The sequence below is a fragment of the Cygnus atratus genome, chromosome 1, assembly GCF_013377495.2.
Source record: "Cygnus atratus isolate AKBS03 ecotype Queensland, Australia chromosome 1, CAtr_DNAZoo_HiC_assembly, whole genome shotgun sequence".
NCBI lineage: Eukaryota > Metazoa > Chordata > Aves > Anseriformes > Anatidae > Cygnus > Cygnus atratus.
The window spans coordinates 130,777,538-130,800,039 of NC_066362.1; the positions used below are offsets into that span (position 1 = coordinate 130,777,538).

The 22,502-nt window shown below is 38.6% G+C and overlaps 1 protein-coding gene across 5 annotated transcripts in view; it reads left to right on the forward strand.

Annotated features, from left to right (window-relative positions):
- ARHGAP6 (Rho GTPase activating protein 6) overlaps positions 1 to 22,502 on the forward strand; it is a 162,636-nt gene that overhangs the window by 15,313 nt on the left and 124,821 nt on the right. The gene's annotated exons all lie outside the window — the stretch shown is intronic.

Genomic DNA, 22,502 nt, shown 5'->3' on the forward strand with positions numbered 1-22,502 from the left:
CTCATTGTTGAAAGTGTAAGTGTTCCGGCTCTCTCCTACATCTTTTTCCCAAGGCTTTAAAGTTTTAGGAGCACTTAGCAAAATGTTCAAAGGAAATGAATGGCAATATGGTTTTAAGTAGAGCATAAGGCATTTTGAAATAGTGACTCATGCAAAGTGTTAATAAATATAACTGTACTGAGATTCCTTACAGCTGCATTTGTTACACTACAAAGGTAAGAGGTGTTTCTGAAATGCCAAATCAAGATTTAGACTTCAGACTTTGTCCATCTGTATGTATCTGTCTTCAGCAGATAAGAATCATCTGTTAGATTGATTGGATCTCCCTGACAAAATTCAGATAATTAGCCACAAACTGAAGAAGTCTTTAAAAACCTTGGTGAAGTTGCTGAAGTTTTCAAGTTTTCTGTCAGTAGGGAGTACTCTAAAAATGGATTCTGAATGAGTTCTGCATGACATAAAACAACAATTTTCACTGTGCTTCCCAACCTGTTCATGAGGTACCCAAATGGCATAGAGGTGGTGAGATTATCCCACTTCCTAGGGGCCTGGAAGGCCTTATAGTTGATCGTGTGGAGCAAAGACTCAGGTACTCTCTAATGTTCTACATAATTCCAGGACAGGTTTAATTTTTAGGTAGTCCTGTGTGGTGCCAATTAATTTGATGATCCTTGTTGCGTCCCTTCCAACCATCCAGTGGGATGGTGTTAGGCGTCTGCTCTGAAGTCCTAATGCCAAGTTCAGACTTGGTCTAAAAGCCTTTATGTTACTAGGGAAGGAAATACTACTGGGAGATACGTGTGGATGGGAAACTTTTATTTCTTGGAGAAGATACTATTAATAATGGTAGATATTTCCGGATGTAATAGTCTACATATTTTTTCTCCTAATAGTTACTGAATGAAAAGATTACTCTGTTTCAGGCTTAGCTTTTGTACGTAGGAGTGACCTTGTAGAAGAGCTGTCTGTGAAAACAGTCCTGGAACAAATGCTCACCATTTAATTCATTTCAAATAGAAGAGTGAACAAAACACTTAGCAGAAGTTAAGGGAATAATTAATTAAATTAACTAAGCTAAAGAGATAAGGGAGTGAAACATGAGGGAGACTTTAATAAATAAATAAAGCAAAGTCCCCAAACTGTCTGAACCATACAGAAAATGTCTTATTGGAGATGTAAATGTAGGATTAACCCTTTGAGAATAAAGGGTAAGTAGAGATGCTGCAAAACAAGTTCTGGCTTGAAGGTGAAAGGCTTCTGTAACAGTTATCAAAAGTCAGGCTGAGTTCTTTACAGAGGAAACTGATACAAATAAAAGAGGCTCCTCATATTTAAAAATAAAATAAAGTAAGCAAACAAAGACTGAGATGAAGCCACAGTGCCTTGAAGATGTAGTAAGGTGTAGTATACCTTAAAAACAATCTAGATATGACCTCAAAACTAGACATGTTTTCTACCTCCACTCTCAATACAAGTAGTTATGTTGGAAGTGCTGTACTAAAACCAAGATCACTTGTATAAGTGAGTGCCTGGAAAAATAGAATCTCTGATTTATAATAAAACTTGTGTGTGATCTTCCTGGATCTTGAGAACTATATCCATCCCTACATGACTATAGAATACCACAAAGTCAGAAGTCCTGTGTATGAATTCTTTCCCTTAAGTATATTGATTATTCTTGTAAAATATATTATTTCTCTCTGCAAATACTGGTTGGTTGTGTCATTATACATCATCTCAAAATACAGTAAGGGTCTGACACACAATCTAAAATCTAATCTCAATGCTGTTTGATAGATCAGTCATTACAGAGCTGTTCGCATATGACTGAAGAATACCAAATACAATTCTGAGCATTGAGAAGAAGCAAAAGTGTGTCTCAGGCACCTATAGATTATTCTGACATCAGTTGTGTGAAAGGCTTTTGAAAAAGAAAGTCGTCATTAAAGACAATGAATAATGAAGAATGGAAGATGAGAGAAAAATGAAGCACAATTTTACCATAGCCATGTAGTACCAGAATATTTTGATGTCTTTAATGGTTGTTGCATTTCTGAGAAGTGTGTGTATTTTGTTCTTTTCTCAACACAGACCTTGGAGGATATATCAGGTGTCAGATTTTCAGTAAAGGAAGGGAAATGTTTATACCATTGCTTAGGGCACTGCTACAGTGTCATGGGGCATCTGAGTACATTTCTAAAGCCCCATGTTCAGAAAGATAAATTCATGTCTGGAGGAACTGTAAGAAAACATTTACGGAAATAGAGGTACTATGATCTTGAGGACTGGAAGGGAGTAACTTCGCTTAGCCTAGCAAAAGGAAAGATGAGAAGGGTGTGATTATTGTTAGTGAATACATCAAGGGAATAAACAGAAAAGAAAGAAAAAGAAAGAACGCTTTTTTTTCCAGCCAAAGCACAGCAATGGCAACGAATGAATCATAAGCTAGGCATAAATAAACTCAGGTTAGAAGTTAAGAGGCTTCTGCTCTGGAAGCAGGGTAGTTTCTGGATAACCTCTCCGTCAGACTGTGCTCCCCGTCCTGTTCTGCATGAGTCCTTCTCGTGTTCTCTCCTCACAAATGTTGTCTGGAATAAAAAACATCTATTCCAGCCAAAACTGGTGGGGTCCGCAAAAAGCATTGGTTTTCACAGAATAATTTTAGATTTAAAAGATTTGCACTGTGGTTTCTGCATGTAAGGACTATTAGCATTGTGTATATCTATCTGTTCAAAGGCTCCTATTTCTCTCTGAGTAAATGAAAAATAGAGCCTTGTGTATCCATGGAGACAAAATGTGCTGGAGGACATAAAAACTGGAGAAAAAAAATATATATTTTCATCTCTATACTTTTCTATTGAGTGGAATGTATTTACAATGTGTGCAGATCACTTTGAGATGTAAAATCCTATGTAGCAATTGGTCTTCTGGGCTTTAAAGTATATCAATGTTATGAGGGCAGGAAATGTGGAACTTAAGCAAACAAAGTTTGGTAGTTAAGTGCATTAAATAAAATGAATGAGCTTTAGTGTCACTGGGACAAAAAATAGCTTGTAATTTTAGTGCAATCACTAGTCCAACTCTATTTTCCCCACTTTTTTTCCCCACACCATTTATAAGGCACTTTTTTTAAAATTTAAAAGTTTCTGCAGAGTGGAAGAAATGTCCCCCCCAGTCATCCCTTCCCCTCTGGTGAGGAGTGGGATGGGATTTTGTCCCCATGTGTATGAGTCGAGAGTGTAGTTTGATTCTTGTACAGGGGCAGAGAAGAGCCCTGGGAAGTGCTAGCAACCCAGTCCAGCAAATATCTGAGAGTTGTTTTTTTTTTTTTTAAAGACAGAAGCTATGCAGCCTTAAAAGGACTTGTTTAAATTTTTGTGTGTGCGTGCTGAATATGTCAAGTTTGTAAGGAGCTAGTGATTCTTGCATCCTTTTAAAGTGAAAATTATAGAATACTTCACATAATGTTTCTCACCAAAATGCAGATTCTCTCACTTGCTGCAAGGAATATCATAAAACTGAATTTAGTGAGAAAGAGCATGTGGACTGTTTTCATAATTTGCCACTTAAAAATGGATTGGGAGATCAGGAACTGCTGGCTTCTAACAACCTTGACATAGTGCATTCAGAAGGAACCCCCTCACCCTGCGAACCTAAACAAGTCCTTTTAAGGCTATATATGAGAAGCATAGCTAATAGCTAAGGATATAGGTGCTATATAAATCATTAAATAAGTGAATTAAATGATAGGTGAAGCACTGGAATGAAAAAGAAACCAGAAATGGCAGCAGAAGTGCAATGCTCCATGGAAATAAGCCAGAGGTTTGATGAATTTCATAGCTTCTTTGCCTTAAAATTGGTTCAGAATGTTGGGGAGTATCTTGTGTAATCCTATTGTACAGCCATAGGCGAGCCAGGCTGTTAGAGAAGGATCTGAAGAGGGTTTTAAAAACACTCAATAATTGGCTTCCAAATCATGCCTCACTTCCCTTCCAGCAGGCACTGTGCTTGGCTGGCTGGCACTGGGGCCAACACCAGTCCTGATCCACGGATGGTTCTGGTATAAAATGTGTGTTGGGTTGATGGACAAGAGTTGTGTGGCTTTGTGAGCTGATACAACAGTCTTGTTTTCTTTTTTTCCTATTCTAAACTTGATTAATTTAGGCTTTATTGTGGGTTTACTGCCGTATCACTTAAATTAGCAAAACATTAAAATCTCTTAATGCATCTTCTCATCTGTGAAACTCCTCTGGAATGGCCTTGGCTTAGCTGAGGCTGCTTTGCAGCAGAGGTATCAGGCTGTGAGTTGTGATCTGGCTATGACTGAATGTAATGCAGTAAATTCTATCCTGATAAAATTTTTGGCATTGTTCCTGTTACATGTGGAACTCTTAAAAACATATTTGGTTTCTGTGTGGCTCAGAGTGTATGTCTGTCTGCAAAGCACTGATCCTAATCCCTTTAACACAAATGGGAGTTGTTTCTTCTCTCACTGGCATCAGCTGAAGAAGTCTTTGGATTTTTTTCCCCCTCTCTCCAGACACTGCTGGGCTGTCAGATGCTCCAGCACCACTTAAGCATTCTCAGGTGTCTGTCTCATTTGACCTCTGGAAATGGCTTTATTACTAGACTTTGAATGCTGTCTAACTGTACACCAACTTCATTTGTAATCATCATGACATGGAGGGTAGAACAACCTTAGCTATTTTATAGGATTTCACAGTGTTTTATTAGTAACAATTATTAATGTGGCACAAGTGTGCAGACAGTACAGGATGCAACTAAATTCAGCTTTGGATAAATGCTTTCCAAACTTGAGTTCAGCCTCTTTACCTCTGTTAGTAAGGGACATGAGGCTGGCTGAAGACATAGATTCATACCATCTTTTCATGTTGTCTTCTCTTTGACAATGAATAAGCCTCCTTTAACTCAACAGGTGATGCTGTTCTGGCAGGAATGAAAGTAGCGTACAACATGCAGTTGAGTACACAGTTCACCGTTTCAGCAAATTTAAAACCCTTTCTGCAGGAGAACATAGTCAGGAGGCCTTGAGTTGTAACAAAACTTTCATCAAACGTATCGTGGTAAGAGGGCAAGGCCAGAGACTTGATTAGGGCAGTGCTGTTCCCAGTTGAGTTTTGGGGTCAGATAGATGCCAATATTTGTGGGTTTCAAATGGAGTTGCCCCTCAACTCCAAAGGAAAATTACCAGTGTACTCTGGAGGAATTTCGAGGCAGTGAGATTAGCATAAGCTACTCATAGAAAGCAACGGTCTTGCTTATCTTTATTGTTTGTGACTTCAGAAAATGTCAGTTTTTATTTTGAGAATTGTTTTCTTTGATTTGCAGTAAAAGACCAGAACTGTTTCCTTGGATTCCTTCCCTAGCCACAGTTTCAGGCAACTTTACATTCAGATTTGAATTGAAATTATTTTGAGTCAGCCCCAACATTGGCATAAAATAGTAAAATAAAACCTAAATTTGATGGATTTATTTTAAATTGAAATTAGCTTATTAATTTCTTGAATAGTTTGGTAATGAGTTACTCAGGCAAATGTTTTTATTACATTCTTTTTTTCTTTTTTTTTTTTTTGGTACCCTAAAGGAGTTCTCTTGCTTTTGGCAGTGATTTTCATTGGCCACATTTAGATGAAGTATGAGTGTGCAGCCAGCACACTTTAAGTTGCATAAAGAAAAAGTGTGTGCTATCAGTTTGCATTATAAAGAAATTTGTTTTCATAATAACTTTGAATATTCTATTGGGTATACTTTTTTATCTTGATAGGTACTTTTTATTTCAACAATGTTCTAATTAGCATGTTAATACCCTCTAAAATCATTTGGGGAAAATAGCATGATATACTAACTTGTTTTCTAAATGATATTTTGCCACTTACATTTTTCTCAGCAGGATGGTAAGCTACTGTAGATAAAAGTTGCTGTTTATCTGACAGCAGAAGTTTTATGATTTTAAAATAGTTTTTCCTTCCTCTGGAAAGGGTGGAGAATGAAAGTAATAACTTGCTCAAGTCTACTGATAAGCTTCAATGAATGGCACTGTCAGCTTAATAATCACATTTCTCTATGTGTGTTCCTGCCAGTTTTAAACATACTGTCTAATATGACTTGTACCAGAAAAACATTGGGAGATCTTTTTCTTTTATTTATTTATGTGGTATTGTTTTTTTGTTGTATGTGTTTTGTTTTTTTTTTAAGGCACCTCTGGAGATTGCATAGTCCAGTCTCCTGCTCAGAGCAGGGTAAGCTGCAGCAGGTTGCTCAGTGCTGTGTCTGGTTGGGTTTTGGATATCTTCAGTGGTGGAAACTCCATAGTCCTTTTGGGCAACCTGTTCCAGTGTTTGATAACCCTCAGTCAAAAAAAAAAAAAAAGAATTTCAGGTGTTTCAGTCTGTGCCCATTGCCTTTGGTCTTGTCACTGGACACCAGTGAGAAGAGTTTGGCTCTGTCTGTACTTCCCTGCACCAGGTATTTCTGCATGTTGATAAGAACCACTGAGCCTTCTCTTTTCCCAGTCTCTCAGCCTGTTGTTGTATGAGATGCTTGTCCATTAATCATCTTCATGGCCCTTTGCTGGCCTCTCTTGTATAAGAGAGGCCATAACTGGCCCCATCACTACAGATGTCTCAACCAGGCTGAGTAGAGGGGGAAGGACCTTTGTACAAAGGTCCTAAGGACTATAGGCAATCTGCATAACCCATTAACTTATGTACCATTTGGCATCTGTGGCTGGCTTGTAGGCCTCATGTTGATTTCTTGACATAACTGCAGCAATCTGCTAGAAAGCATGGTACCAGGGTTGAAGTTGGTACTGTGGACTGAGTTTGTGATGTGGATAAGAATAAGCCTTGTCCTGAACTGAGCTGTTTTTATCCTGGCTGGATTCGCGCTTTACCTGATGCCAAGAAGTGAGCTGGTATCCAAACTGTTTTGACACAGAGAGAATGGGTCTCATTATCAAAATTCAGTGTAAGGGTTTATAGGTGCAAGTGTTTTCTCTTTAAAGTGTGGATCTTTCACTCATATTAAGGAAATGGAAAAAAATAATTATAAAATCTGGTTTGTAAAACACCAAAAATGAGTAAGATTCAGGAGCAGACTCTGTAGCTCTATCTACTCCTGGCTCCCTTTTTTAGTTGTGCTAGATTTCAGCTCAACACAATGTATTTCATGTTTATGAAATAAAGGAAGCTGAAAAACTTTATGCATGTTTCAAGGCCAAGGAATCCTGCATGCAGACGTAAAAGACATCTTGTGAAATCTTTATCAAACTGGATTAATGTTCTGAAACAAAAGCAAGGAAATCAAAGGTTGTTTCCAACATCTTCTTTGCAACTTTTCATCACGATGATTTTAAAACAGCATTAAATATTTCTTTCAATTGGCTGCAAAGATGTCGTTCTACCTTCCTAAATGCAAAAGACTATCAAAATTATACTCCTGTTATTCCAGTCAGTGCTTTTCTTCTTCTCAGTAAGCAAAACTATTATCCATATAATGCTAATACATTAAATAATTAATTGCTTTAATAGGTGGATGCTTAAAAGTACTGAAGCCCTGAAACTCAAGCTTGAAGTGAAAGATGTCAAGAACAATTCAGTTATTTTTCTAGTTGTACAACCTTTTATCAATTATAAAAACAGTTAATATTACTACACTATTTGGAGCCAAAGTGATTAAATAAATACACAAATCCTGTGTATTTTTTTCCCCTTACTTGCTTCCAGCAGATACTTTTATCTCATAGCAGCACTTAAACAGCGTTTAAAAGATTTAGTCATTTTTAGGCTTATAATGGTACTGTAGTCCTGAAAAATGCATGTTGTTGTGAGTTTGGTCAATGCAAAGACCCAAACAATTTCTTGTTTTGCTTCAAATGTTCACCAAAATAGTGAAGAGTTAAACTTGCCTCTTGCTATTCATCAATAGGCGGTCTAACACAGTAGCAACTGGATAAGGAATTGAAAAAAGAAATTCCCGAGTTTATGCACTTGGAATTATAAATATTTAATAACTTCTGGAAACTAGCAGATTGAACTCCACATGCTTTTTGGACCAAAATGAGATTTAGAAAGTGTTTATATTGGTAGTAAGTTCACAAGTAAAACTGGTAGTGTCTCCTAACCACAGACTACTGTGATGAGTTATGTGTACCTGAAGCAGCTGAGATAAAACCAACTGGACCAACCACTGCCACTCAGTGAAAGGGAAGAAGGAGCAGAGTGTTGAGCCTTTCAGCAGGAAAGGGGAAGGAGTCCTTTTTTTTCTTTTTTTCCCCTCTCGTCTTGGATGTACCTCAGAACCAGTCTATTAGCCAGCTCCTCTCTGTTTTATAGGCTGAGGTGCTTTATCATCTCTTTGTAGCCCTGTTCTGGGCTGTGAATGTATGCCTTTGGAAATGCACAAGAGAAAGGAATGTGCCAGTGCTGTATATGCTGATGTAGAAATGATTAATGATTTAGGGGACTCTGTTTCCCAACAGTGGCAGTTTCTCCTTAGGCTGAGCAGTATTAGGCTTATGTAACGTTCACAAAGTTGTTGGACTGAACTCCTAGCACTCATTAGTCCTCTACAGAGGAGTCTGTATGAGAACTGGACTGAGCTAAGTACCTGTGTGTGAAGCCTGGTCATAAATATATAGATATATAAAATGAGATAAGGATGTTTTGGAGGAGAATAATTTCATTCTTGTTCCCCTTTTAAAGTTTCTGTTCCTACTGCAAGGTTTTCCCTGTTGCTGTCCAGTGTGTGAGGGAGGGTTGTTTCTGATGAGCAGGCTTCACATTTCTTGTTACTGTTAAAATATTAGGCCCTTGGATACCTCACTCTCTTCCTCTTTTACAGTCCTCTGGCCCCTTAGCTCTTCTGGAGTTCAGGACAGCTCTTGACATCTCTGGCTCCTTGCAAGATCCTTAGAAGAGCACAGAGATGTTCTTCATAGCTAAGGCAGTAGCCTCAGTAGCTTAAATATTTACTAAGCGTTTGTCTGCATTTGTTTCTGTCGCTTAGTGCTCACCGAATGTGCAGGATACCTTTCAGGAAGCTGTCTTCACTCATAGGATGGAGAACTCTGCTCGTGTGATTCTCCCTACACGTTAACCTGATCTCTTATTTAATCTTAAGAGCTAGGACTTAATGATGATCTTTCCATTTGGGAAAGAATGAGTTTCTAGTCAACTATCAGCAGCTAGCCTTGTCACATTGTTAATGTTTGGGGAGGCATTAGTAGTTTGTTATAGAATGAAATGTTCACTACTAAATGCAAGTATCCCCCTGTATATGCAGCAGTTCACTGAGGCTGATTTGTTGCAGTACCACTGCCCTTTTTGAATTTGGAATGAGGAGGATCCGTGGTCTGTCCCTCGTGGGACTGCTGCCTAGAGCCAGTGGCTGTGTTCTAGAGCCCACCTTTTCACCAGAAGAATGAAATTGATATTAATGGTGACCTATCAACTCCACAATTGTCTCCCTACAGAAGACTTTATAACTCTCTTTTCCCAGCTGTTCCCTCAGTGTCTCAGTCAGGGTGACCAAGGCTGATTTGCCACAGGCACAAAAGCCTCTTTACTCTGGCAATGTATGTGATTATTCTTATGTTGGATGTATTTATAACTAACAGGACTGGACTCCATGTATTAGTATGTGAAAGAAAGGCTATTCTAAAATATGGCAATTAAATCATCTAGATGGCAGAAGTTGCTACATTTTTTATTTTATTTTTAATTCAGATGCTGCTTTAAGAATTGCTTCTTCCCTGGTAATGTTGAGAATTAAGGCATGGGGCATTTTGAGGGGTAGCAGTGTTCTTTATATGTGTGATAAATGCCCAAATACGTGTCGCTCTACTTGCATATTGCTTGCCTATAATAAGGATTGGAGGAGTAATTTCTCGATGATAAATTTTTGAGGCTGGACCCAGCACAATAGGAGCCCATTGTGAGTGTACTATGGCAATATACATTTTTGTTAGGGTAACAAACTGCAGGGTTGTTCTGAAAAGGAAGAATGTTTTCTGTTTTTGACGTATTTGTGACCCTGGGTACAGAGATTATCTTAAATGACGACAGAGACTATCACTATCTGTGATGTATTTTCTGTCAGGCAGTATTACAGTATCTGCTTCTGATTCTCCATTGCTCACAATATTCTTAGAAGCTGCAAAGCAACTTTTACCATCTCACACATCCATGTTTTCTATCGTAAAGTTGTTGGAGCCCACCCTTTGTCCACTGTACATGGGACTTTGAGAAGATATCACTGAGAACAGTCATGTTAGGAAAGAAAATGAGTTTTTGAGATCAGATCTTAGAACAACTTATCTGAAGGATCCTTGCTGTTCTGAGTTTTTATGTGTAATAAGAAATGTTTCTGTGTATATTGACCTGGTGGCGTCCAGCAAGAATCTGCCTGGGGTGAGCAGCACGTGCCTGACCTGCCCGTGGGCCAGGAGGATTATTTTCCCTCGGTAAGAAGAGGAGGCTGTGTGACAGCTCAGTGTCACACTGAGGAGAAACTCATGCAGGAAGTGTGCATGCACTCCCAAGATACGTAGGGCTGTTGATGTAATTGGTTTATGCTGAGAGAAAAACTTTTATTAGAGTGTAGTAGGACAGTAAACCACAATCAAAACAGTTACATTCGTACACAATGTTAAGAAGCTCATTTAATCCTCAGGCAAGTTTCAGAGGTCAGGTCCTTTCATCCCATTCCTTTGTGTTGGCAGAAGCCCAGCACCAAGAGTAAGCTCTGTCCTCGCTGTTTAATCCTCCTCCAGACAGCCTCCCAAACCAGAAGTTGTTCTGTCTCAGCCTTATTATCTCCCTGGGCCTGGTGAATGCACACAGAGGGAAGCTATGTGGATTGGGTTTAGTGCTAGAAATGTGTGTTGCTTAACCATCTTTGAGAGGAACTGTTGATGACCCATTCCCCTCAGGCCCACAGTCTCCTCTCACCTGGCCCGATGTGAAAGCTAGGGCAGACTTGTGAAAGCTAGGGCATGCAGTCTGCCGCACTTGGCAAGATGCCAGGGGAGATGTTTCAAAAGAGGTAGAGTCAGGGGCATCCTACACAAGCAAGAGGCTAGAGGGCTGATTTCCTGGTGTTTAGGATTTAAAGGGAAGATGAGACTTGGTATGTGGAGAAAATGGCAGCATGTGGTACGTAAGGGCAAATGGGAAGTGGGGAATGAGCTGAGAGACAAGAGGGAGAAGGAATCAGTCTGAAAGCTGTTTCTCTTGCTCAAGAGAAATTCAGGCGACCTCCTTTGATACTGGTTGAGGAGAGCTGAGAGATGACCACAAGCTTATTTAGGCCAGCAATGTCAGAAGTGCTTTGTAAATTGTTTGTCTTCTGCCTGACTTTAAAGATGTTCTCCATGCTTGTTGCTCAGCGACTTGAGAAATGAGAGAACAATTGTGAAAATTTGGCTACATATTAGTCATGGAGTTTTCATGGACAGGGAAGAATAAAGCATTTACTTTAATAAAACTTGCATCTCTTCAGAATAACTTTAATTACAGTCATGCACCCAACTGCCCAGTTATGTTCCGTGTGAATGCGACATTCAAAATATTTACTTGAGCTGCTACCTCACAATTTTCTCATGGACCTTCTGGGCTATGGGGACTAGCAGCTGCTGTGGTATCTGAGGGTGAAGTCGTCTTGCTGTCAGGTGGGGTAGTTGTGGGGAGTCTCCATGTCATCCTGAACTTTGTGTTCTAAGGAGTTTGTTTAACTCTTGTCAATTATTTATGATAGTCAAGCCAGCTGTTATGGTAAAGTCACATTACTCTGTGTGTGTATAGCTGAAAAGATACCAAGAACTGTGCAGATTGAAAAGGTAAAGATTTATTCAAAGACAGGGCACTGCTCTAATTTCCCAGAATACGCACAGTCAGAGAGAGGATTTTTTTTTTTTGCTGACATGCCATATAACTTCTGAAGCCTCAAATTAAGGGAGAACCCTAGGAGAAAAGGGATTAAACTTTTATTTGCTCTGAACTACTTACAGTGCATCTCTGTCACATTGTTTACAATGAGGCAAAACTATTTAATTTTTAGTCTCCTTCATTACAAAAAAAAAAAAGCAGCTATCAGACAAGGAAGATTGCACAAGGTTAAAAAAAAATACAAACAAGGCTCTTTGAGAGGTTTCACGGACTCTGTCTCAGATTTTGTTATGTAATATCGTGGATATGTAATGGAAAATGCAGGAGAACATGTGATGTAAAAATTGTGGTTATCACTTACAATAATCATTCCTTTACATTTACCTGGCTATGTAAAGCAGCTAAGAGCGATAGAAAATTTGACTATGAAGATCCCTGATAGGTAAGTGACAGTGAGAAAAACTGCTTTTCCTGAAGAATTTACATTTTTGAAATGTGAGAAAGTTGCAGTGAAACAAACCCAAATGTTAGTTTGCTGCAAATCAGCTGTTAAGTAGTTACCATCTATTACCAATGCTCTTGCTCCATGATACGTGAAAAATCAAGGGTGAACTGTTTCATATTCACTGTGGGGTTGCAGTGTGAACATAGGCTTCTCAGCTGCAGTCTTACCACAGAGCTTACCCTGTGGCAATGCTGCAGTAGCTGTCTTGTCTACACTTATTTCAAGCTAAGAAGAAATCAGACAACACTTAATGAATGCTATTTTGTAAGAAGAGTAAAATCGGGGAAAGCAATGTACTTGGGGGGGTTAGTTGAGAAGTTAATGTATGTGATTTCAAAGTTATTGTCCCTTTCTGTTAGTATATTGCTAGTATCTAGTATGGGTGTAGAGGAAATGAGGAAGAAAAAGGAAAGCATGTCAGAGAGAATCAAGAAGAATAAAAGGAGGAAATTGGGAGAGGAGAATGTAGAGCCCATCCAGGCAGATTAGGTGGATTAGAAGAGAAGTTTTTCAAGGAAAGGGACAAGATCAATGAGGAGCAGGTCAGACGATGCCTGAGAAGATCCCCGAATAAGCAGTGGAGCAAATGGGTCATGTTTTCATAGATGACCATGAGATTTTGTAGATCAAGGAGTCTATCTTGATTGAATGGAAAAAGTGCATAATGGTTCGTTATGGTGATAAAGGTTGTGGGTTATATTGTTCATCTTTATCTACCGTGGAAGTAGTTACATAAGCGGTTTTGGACTATCAGCAGTAAAGATTAAGATAAAATTCTGTGGGACTGAACTCAGTGTGTGTAGTACCACAGACTTCACTAGAGTATTTCTAGTCTTAAGTTTTCAGTATCTTACTAACCAAACCTACAGCGTGAAATATACCTAAAGACCTCTTTTAAAAAGCTTTTGCTGTAAGATCTGCAGCCTTATAAGCTTATTTGACATTTAAAATTATAAATATTCTAGTTTACTGTTTAAAATATGGATCCAAAAAATAACAATTGTTAACTTTCTGTAAAGAATTATGATGAATCTTAATTCTCAATTGTCCGAACTCGCTATACATTGGACTTCTTTAAACTAAGGTGGACTCTCCCATCCCAAGGATAATGTCACATGTAAGGAGAATTGGGTATTCTCCCTTTTCTTTTACTGTCTGGCTTTTGGTAGCACACCACTTTTCAGTAGTTTGAGTTTCCCCCTTTTTTTTTTTTTAACTGAGCAAAGAATGTCTGGCATCAGTTTATTTTCTTCAGTTATTAAAGATCAACAGCCTTCTTTATTATTGTTTTGCTAGATGATGCATGCAAGTGACTTTGAGAGGTGGTAAGGCTGGGATTCTCTAAAGCATTAGAACAGCAGTCACTCCAAGCTAAACAAAGATCTACCATTTCTGCCCTGTTGGTGAAGGTTAGCTAAATTTAAGATTCCTGTTGCTGGATATTTTCTTTCATTAATAGTGAAGCTGTCAGACGTTAGTGAAATGAGTACATATCTTTATGACGTTTTCTGTAATCCTTCCTCAAGTTCACATCAATGTGCCATATATTTATGAGTAGTGCTTATAGAAAGTTAGTAAATATTCATATTAGCTTGTATGCAGAGTGAAAGAAAAATATGCAGACCAAGTGAATTTATATGGATACCTATGTGGCCATCTTTTTTTTTTTTTTGGTGGATTTATTGAGTACCAGGTAATAGGAGGGAAATCAAGTTATTGGAGTTTATAACTTTGTTAGAAGAACATGAGAGAAACTTTCCTGGGCTGTATTCTCTCTTGAAATAGCTATAATAGTCTTTTATATATTTTAAACTCTGTTATAGACATGTTTTCCAAAGGCATTCATTTTTAAAATATTCTTGGAAACTCATCAGTCCAATTAAGGTAGTTGATATGTTATTCTTTCTCTTCACACTCTTTCATCCTATTTTCTTGGTAATCTTTGGACGGGTTAAGATAAGCACTTAGCTAGAGTTTATTAAAAAAATAAATTTAAGTAAAACATTTTTTATTTTTTTCATATAAGTGTCTGTATTTTCCAGACAAGTCACTTTTTAAAAAGTTGTTTTTCTTGTTTTCTTTGAAAGCTTCTAATAGGTCATGGCTTGGAGACGCTTCATCCTTGTCTGTGCCAAATTCAACAGCAAGCAAAAAAAAAAAAGACATGATAAAGGATTTTGTAAGCCACAGTGAGATACTGGAGATTGATGGGAAAATTTGTTAATAAATTAAATTCCATCCATTTGTATCACCATAGTGTGAGAAGTGGAAAAACTTGTTTCTTTGAAATTGCAAAGCGTTGCATATTCTGTGGTGGTGTTCTTTTAACTTATTTTGCCTCTACTTTTTTTTTAATTGCAACTTTTCAGTTGAACTGTGAAGTGGGGTGAGTGATGTAATATGCAAGATATGGAGAGAGAAGGAAAACACTTAAAGAATATTTTATATCCTTGTACAACTCTTCTGTTCCAGTAGAAAATAGTAAAATATTTAATAAAGAAAAGTGGAAGAAAGTTGGAAATAAGTTCATAACGGGGGACTTCACTTTAAAAACTTGAAATACTTGCACTTGATAATTTGTCTTCCTTGGTTGCCAATACAATTATATTCAGTAATTCCAGTCCTTTCTCAATACATTATGTTGTGAAAAAGCAATTAGTTGAAAGACCTAAACTGGTACAGAAAAGCTATTCAGCTTAAACTGGTAAATGTCATCCAGGCATACAGTGAAAAATCACACTTGAATTGTAAATGGTTCCCATGTGTATAAATAAAAAGAGAAAAATTGTTCTTAATTCAAATTTCATGTCACATTAATAAAAAAAAAAAATCAGCTGAGTAACTGCATTGGGAAGTACTTTTAAGATGAATAAATTGCAATCTGTTGCTTACCGTAAGTGTTCTGTTTTATTTAGTTGTTTCATATTGATTCCTTCTTATTTTGTGAGTGGTTAAGGTTAGGGTTTTTTCAAATCCTGCATTGTGGTTAAGGGTTTTTTAACTTGCTTTGTGGTTTTTATTACTGGCATTTTTGGATCTTCTGCTGTCCCTTATGTGTTTTACGAAGACACTAACTACTATGTCAGTGCTTAGTTGCTTGCCTTGAAACCCTCCTGAAGTCTACCATGGAATGAATCCATGACTGTGAATAAACCAGCCATCCTCAGATGTTTGTCACGGGTTTAGGATGCATCCCAGTAGTTTGGGCAGACTCCACCTGTTTCCGATGTCCCACTTGTCTCAGCAGCACTCGCACTGCTCCTCCCACCCTTCTGGGGGTACAGCAGGTGGGAGCATGGTAACAGCATGGGAGCAGGTAACAGCATGGGAGAAGGGCAGTCAGGTTTCTCTCCTTCCTTCTCGTCTGGAAGGTCAGCAGCTATTTGGTCCTGTCATGGGGCAGGACAAGGAGCTCGTGGCTGCGTAGGCATTACAGTGGCGGCTGGGAGAGCGGGGTGGGATGTCGTGCGTGGCCGTGATGCTGAGGAGCACCTCACCTCCTGGGCAAGCACCCTGAGCACACAGCTCTGCCACAGCCAGCCTCCTGCGTGCTTGTCCAAACTTCGCAATTTCCGCGTTGGCCCTTGTATCCTGATAAGGGCCACAGGCAGAGAGCTGGCATGATATGAGCCTCTTCTCAATGATTTTAGTCATTTAGCTCTGAAATAATGTGGGTTAGGACATTCACAGCTGACAGCTTTCACAATCATCAGCGTGCTGAGCAAGCAGCTGCTGAAACCAGCCGGCAAGCACCAGCAGCAGACGTAACTCCGCTTAGTTCCTGTACTTCCCGGTGGGACGCTGTAGGTTCGCTTGCGAAAGTTGAGTACTTAAGAGTGAAACATCAGGACTGACCGTCCTTTTTGCAAACCTGACACTTGAAACTTATTTTTTCCCAGTTGCTGAATACGTTGGCTTTTACCGATGTTAATGAGTATTGCACGCACTCAGCTTTCCTAAAAGAATTGGATTTTAATTGAAAAAGAAGCTGCTTGGCTCAGACACAAGCAACTATCAAAGTTCAGTTGCTGCAGGTGGCTTTCTGAGCTTGCTTTCTCAGCTTACCCAGGTATTTCCTACACTTCATTGTTGAATGGATTTTTTTATGCTTGTTACCATGTAAAGTATGCATATCTTAAGTGTATTAACACGTATTGCTATGGAAATACTAGTTTTTCTCCTATGTTGCTGCTGCTCATGGTTCTAAGATGCTTTTACGGAGGATTACCATAATAAATAAGTCGTAAGGAAATTGTTTATGAACGCTCTGACTTACGCTAATTAAATATGTGAGGGTTAGTTTAACTTTTATTTGTAAATAGAAACTATTTTTCTTTGCTGTTGGAGACTCTGAGCAGCTGAAGGAACTGCAAACAGACTCCTCAGGTTGAAAGTAGTAAAAACAGCTCTGCTCGGGCTTTTCTCCATGGTTCCGTGTGGGAAACATGACGTCCTTCTCATCAGATAGTGGGAATGTTTTCTTCTGCCGGCCTGAGTCACTTGTGGGGAATGTCAAGATTAATGCACGAGATGGATTTTCTCACTGCTTTCCTTTCTATTGCAAAAATGGAAATTTGCTTGCCTTTGAACTTTCCTCTCATTTCCAGCAAAACTTTAGGTACCCGGAGCATTTTGCCTGAGATTCGAACCCATTTGGTGTGTGTCTCTTTCAGACTTGGCTTTTTTAGAGCACAGCAATTAATCTCTCTCTGTTTGCTTTGGTGCATTTGGAGAGCTGCTACAATATACAGGAAAACATTCTGTTCTCACAGAGCTGTGAGTAGGTATGTTTAATTTATCAGAGATCCATGGACATACCGTATCGATGTAATTCAATTTTGTTCATCTTCAGAATAATATTAATTATCTGTAATATGTAACAACAGCTGTTCTGAAATGACATTTATATTTAATGCTAGATTATCTCTACAGATTACACCTACTTTCTTCTTTCCTAGTTAAACATTAAGAATTGTTGAAATAATTATTCCTAACTATTAAAATTAAAGAAAGGGGGGAAAAAAAGGGAGGAAAAGCATGCCTTCCCAGGTTACTCCTGGTAAGCACCAGTATCTACAGCTTGAATCCTGTCAAAGGCTCAGTGCTGGCAGCAGGCCAGTTTTTGATGTACTTGATTTCTCTGTGATCCCACTGAATTTGAGCTAAAAGACTGAAGACTGCCTGAAATGGATAACTAGCTGTTGAGGTACCTTTAGTAAAATCAGTAAGACAGAAATGTGTAACTGTTCCTATGGCCAATACACCTTTTTTTTTAATATCTTTTTCAGATTTAGCACACATGGTTCAAAGCATAAGCAAAGGGTGTACCAAGGGCTTTTCCTCTGTAGCCTGCAGAGAGCAGTCAGAGCATCCCCCCCATGCTGTGCCTAAAGGAGCAGGAGCAGAGTGCCAGGTATCTTCCTTCGCACATTGGTGCAGGCGCTAGCAGTAGCAGCTCTGTCCTGCTAAAACCATCCCTGCTGCTTACAAGGATGCAAGGGAAATACCTGGCTTTCCTCCTAACCTTTCCGTACCCATGCTCTTTTCTTCAGGGAAGGAGAGAAAGTGGTGTTCAGGTGGTAACACTGACACTGGGCCAACCGTGCCTGCATTTGAGTAATAGGAAATCAGTCCAGTAAAGCTAGTAGGAAGAAACAGAGATGTTTCAAGTAAGTATGCACGGAACTTGTGCATGTAGCAGGTAGCACTGGTGTGCATCATGTGGCTGTGTGCCTGCTAATGCCTGCTGATTGCGTTCTCCTTGATTCTTGTGTGGGCGGAGAAGCAATTATTCCAATCAAGGATATCTTAAATTAATAAAGATAATTTCCATTTTAGATTAGGTTATTTTTTCAGAGAGGCTTATTTGCTGTGAAGACGTGTAAAATTCTACTCCGTTGCTGTCACTGAAATTTCCACCATTTTCTTTATAAATGAAAGATAGAAGTTGGATCAGGGTTCCTGTAATTTTAAGGACTAGAGATTATCTTAGAGCAAATGTCCCATTCTGCTCCTAGGGATTATGATTTTCCTTTGTGATGAGCAGATCATGGGGAAAAAAAAAAGTAACATCAAAACTTTTGAAAGTATGTAATTTCATTGAATCAGTGAGAAGGTCTAATTAGTAATTGAAAAGATAATTAAAATTTGGCATGCTGCTAAGTTTTGTGTATGTTCTTACTCTTTTTCAATAGTACTTTTTTTTTAATTATTCATTACTCTTTGTGCTCTCTTTGACTCCCCCCACCCCTCCTGCCTGCCCTCATCTGATCGCTCATTTCAGCACTCCTCATTTTCTAATGCCTTCAGTTTTTTCTTCCTTGTTGCCTGTTTCTTTCTTTGGTCTCTTTGTTTACATTTTCTGCTTTTCCTTAATAGCTATCAGACTCTGACTTTGCTTTCCTACTCAATATTATATTGGGTACTCATTAGCTGCCTGTGAATTGTTCCTTTCAGGCTTTCAGCACACACTTCTACAATTCAAGATCCTTCATGTGTTTCTTCCATGTTTTACTAGAACCAAGACTGGTCATTATTCCTATTTACCAACATAATTTTCTCAGACCCTGCTATAGTTAAGCAGACACAAAGCCAAGCATATGTTTCAGTGTGCATAACAAGGACAGAAATGAATTATAAATGTGAAAGATAGAATCTTACTGAATTTGCCAACATTTCTCTTGTCTCCGAGTCAATTTGAGTTTTCTATTTAGATGAACTTGTTATTCCTGATTATTCGTAATTGTGTTTAGATCATCCTCTTTCTGATTTTGTTCATATTAATACATTACCAATTTATGACTTGTTCTCTGATCGATCAGAAAGTCCAGATAATGAGTGAAAAGTCTTTAGTTTAAATGGGAGTGAAATCGTCTTTGTAGGACTAATAGAAACTATCTGAAGCGCCATACATCTTCTAACAAGCCAACATGTTAGATTAAGCTGAAGAGGAAACAGTGAACCTCAAACTGCAAAGGGCTTCCTGAGCATTTGAGTCCTTCTTCAAAGGCATCTGTTTTATTTATAGCGTGCATTACCTAAGTACATGTCTAAGCAAACAACGAAAAGGAAACAGAGTCACAGGAGTATAGAAACATACTTGAAATCTAGTATGAAAACCTTCACACAGATTTCAACCCATGTCATAAACGTTGCTGTAAGATGTGGAGAAGACAAAGGAAAAAGCCCTGAGTTTTGAACTGCGCACTCAGTCAGTGAATGGGCTCCACATGAGGTTGGTGATGGACTTCTGCCTCTGCAAATGGTTCTCTTTTGACCTTTGGGACTAAATTGAAATAGGGAGGGAGGCGTCAAACTGCAAAGCCATAACACAGCCTTTTCAAATACTTGGCATTTTCTGGAGGGCAATATGTAGCCTTGACTGTGTGCCTAACCTCAGAGTGCAGTGGAAAGGAAAAAGCAGGTGCCATAGCAGAGGCCAGCCAGTGTGCCAGGCAGAGCCACTTGAGACCCAGAAAACTCAGGTTCACCATTCTCCAGTGTGACCTGGCAGGCGGTTCAAACTCCAGTTTCTTGGAAAAGCTACAAGACACTAGATTAAAGAACACTCTGAGACAGGAGACCTCCTCATCTGTCTTAAACCTACACACACACCCCAAATGTATTCCTACATCTGTTGTGGCCATCAGGCTCCTCTATAAAAGAGAGGCCTATTTCCATGTTCCTGGATTACAGCATGCATACCTCTCTGTCCTGTAAGCATACAGCCTTTCGGAAAGTCTTTGTAGGCTTAAGTGGCCTAAATTTAAAAGCCTATAATCAGCCCCTTTTAGGCATCTAACCCAAACTCTTTGCCTTTGCCTTCCCACGTGCAAATTGGAGCAATTGCTGAGAGCTAGGGACTTCGCAGGAACATGGATGGGTTCCCTCTGCTCTCTGTGGATTCAATATGCTACATATGTTGCCACAAACTAGTCATAGCTGATTTGTCTTAACTAGTCACATCTCAAATGTTGTAATTCCCATTTGATTTCTAACACTTAGCACAGAAAAGAGCAGAGAAGCTCATTTTTAAAATAAAATCAAGCCTATTCATTCTTCTTGCTCTCTAAATTGAGCAAGATCTTCTGATTTTCTTTTTACAGGATCTGCTTTAACAACCACACTGGTATTTCTTAGTCTGAACTTTTCCACACCATTAATGTGACTTTTTCGAGGTCTTGCACCCTCTTATTCACTTAATTACGGCAACATGGCATTAAGCCCATCAATAGCAATTACCCCTCTATCACCAGTCTTCCTTGTTTTTTACTATGCAAAATCTTTATCCAGAGAAAGTAGACCTATTCTTCAGGGAAAACAGCAACTCTAGCACTTTTTATGGAGTGCTTCATTTTAAATATGTAAAACAAACAAACAAACAAAACCAAAACAAACTAATTACTGTGGAAAAAGTCAAGTCACCAAAAATCAGAATGTGTTTGTGGCTTTACTAAGTAGTGATTGCACCTGCAAAATAAATGCCTTCAGGAACAATATGAGAAAATTGGTAAGTGTGAAGGTAAAACAAATGACTGTGGTATTACACCTGTTAACTATCTACTGAAGGGTTGATGTGAGCTTCCTGTAGACAAGGTTGTCTTCCTGTGCATATATAACAGGGAGAGAAGCTTATGGGGTGCTGCTTCCTATACTAGGATGCTGTAGCAACCACATCCTACTGAGTAGCTTCAACTTGTTCACTTGTTTCTTTGTTTGTTTATTTTTGTTGTTGTTTGTTAGTTTTTTTTCTTATTATTTAATTTGTCTACTGACTAGGGATCATTTAAATGTGGCATCAAAGTCACTTTGGGGATTCAGCTTTCTGAATTATCTTCTTGAATGATGTAAAGGCAAAGCCAAGTTTCTCAGCAGTGAGTATTGGTTTGGGGTACCTCAATTTTGGGATGACCAGCTCAAGCCACTGTTTGTGGTTTGGTTTGGTTGGGTTTTGAGGGATGGGACCTCATCAGCAACCCACCTCAAAGAGCTTCACCAAGTGAATGTTTGTAAGACAATTTTGAGGCAAAATATTTATGTGAAAATACATACTTCATGTCAGCCATAGAGAGCAAGATTATTATTTTGCTCGTTTCTGGAGTCTTACTTACAAGATTTGGGAAGGGGACTTACAAGATTTGAGAAGGGGACCACCAGAAGCAGCTCATACTGTGTCTCCAAAGCAGCAAGCTCTTTTGTTGAATGAGGAACTAGAACAGTCTGATTTTTGAAGTCACACAAGCATTTCCTGTAGAGATGTAGAAATGCATTAAGTATAGCAAACACCAATTTTGTCCAGGTCTCTGATACTGAAACATTTACTCAGAAGGAAATTTGACTACTTTGCTCTTATGTTTGCGAAACTGAAGTAGGATGCACTTAAGTATTTTTATTATTTATAATGGTATTTTTTTTCTCGGTTGTGTAAACTCATAGTAAGGAACTAAATTTACATCCACAGCCATTTTTCCGTGTTACACATTGCTACATATTAAAGCTATTTGTCACATGAGTGTTGATTTGAACAGGCTAAGTCTCTTACTCAGAGTAGCCCTGCTTATGCTAAAGCTGTGCCTTAGCTTCAGGAAACACGCTATAATTAAATGTCAATAGAAATCATTAACTCAGCAGTAGCTCAAGTGCTGTATTGTAGTGAGACCTTGGTTTCTTCTATGCCAAGATTTGAGCTAGTTCGAGCAACGCTAAACTTATCCTGAATTTACAGGAATGTGACAGATCATAATCTAGTTGTTGTGTATTGGAATACTACCCTGAAAAATAAGAGTATTGTTCACTTTTTTATAATTATGCTGTTTTTATTGCTAATAGAATATGCTTCATATGTAGTTCCGAGTGTAGTCCTGTGGGAGCTGGAAGGTTAATATCAGGTGAAGTTAAAAACATCAGCAAAAACACCAGAGAGGCAAAAGTCTGTGTCCAATTTGTGAAGAATATACAGCATTATTGCATGCATAGTACGAATGGGAAAAAACCCTGATTTGTAGATTCAATAGGGTGTGTATATTCCTAAAATTACTTACAGTTGTGTTTCTTTTTCTCAGTAAGAAAACAAATCCTCTCATTCTCAAGCT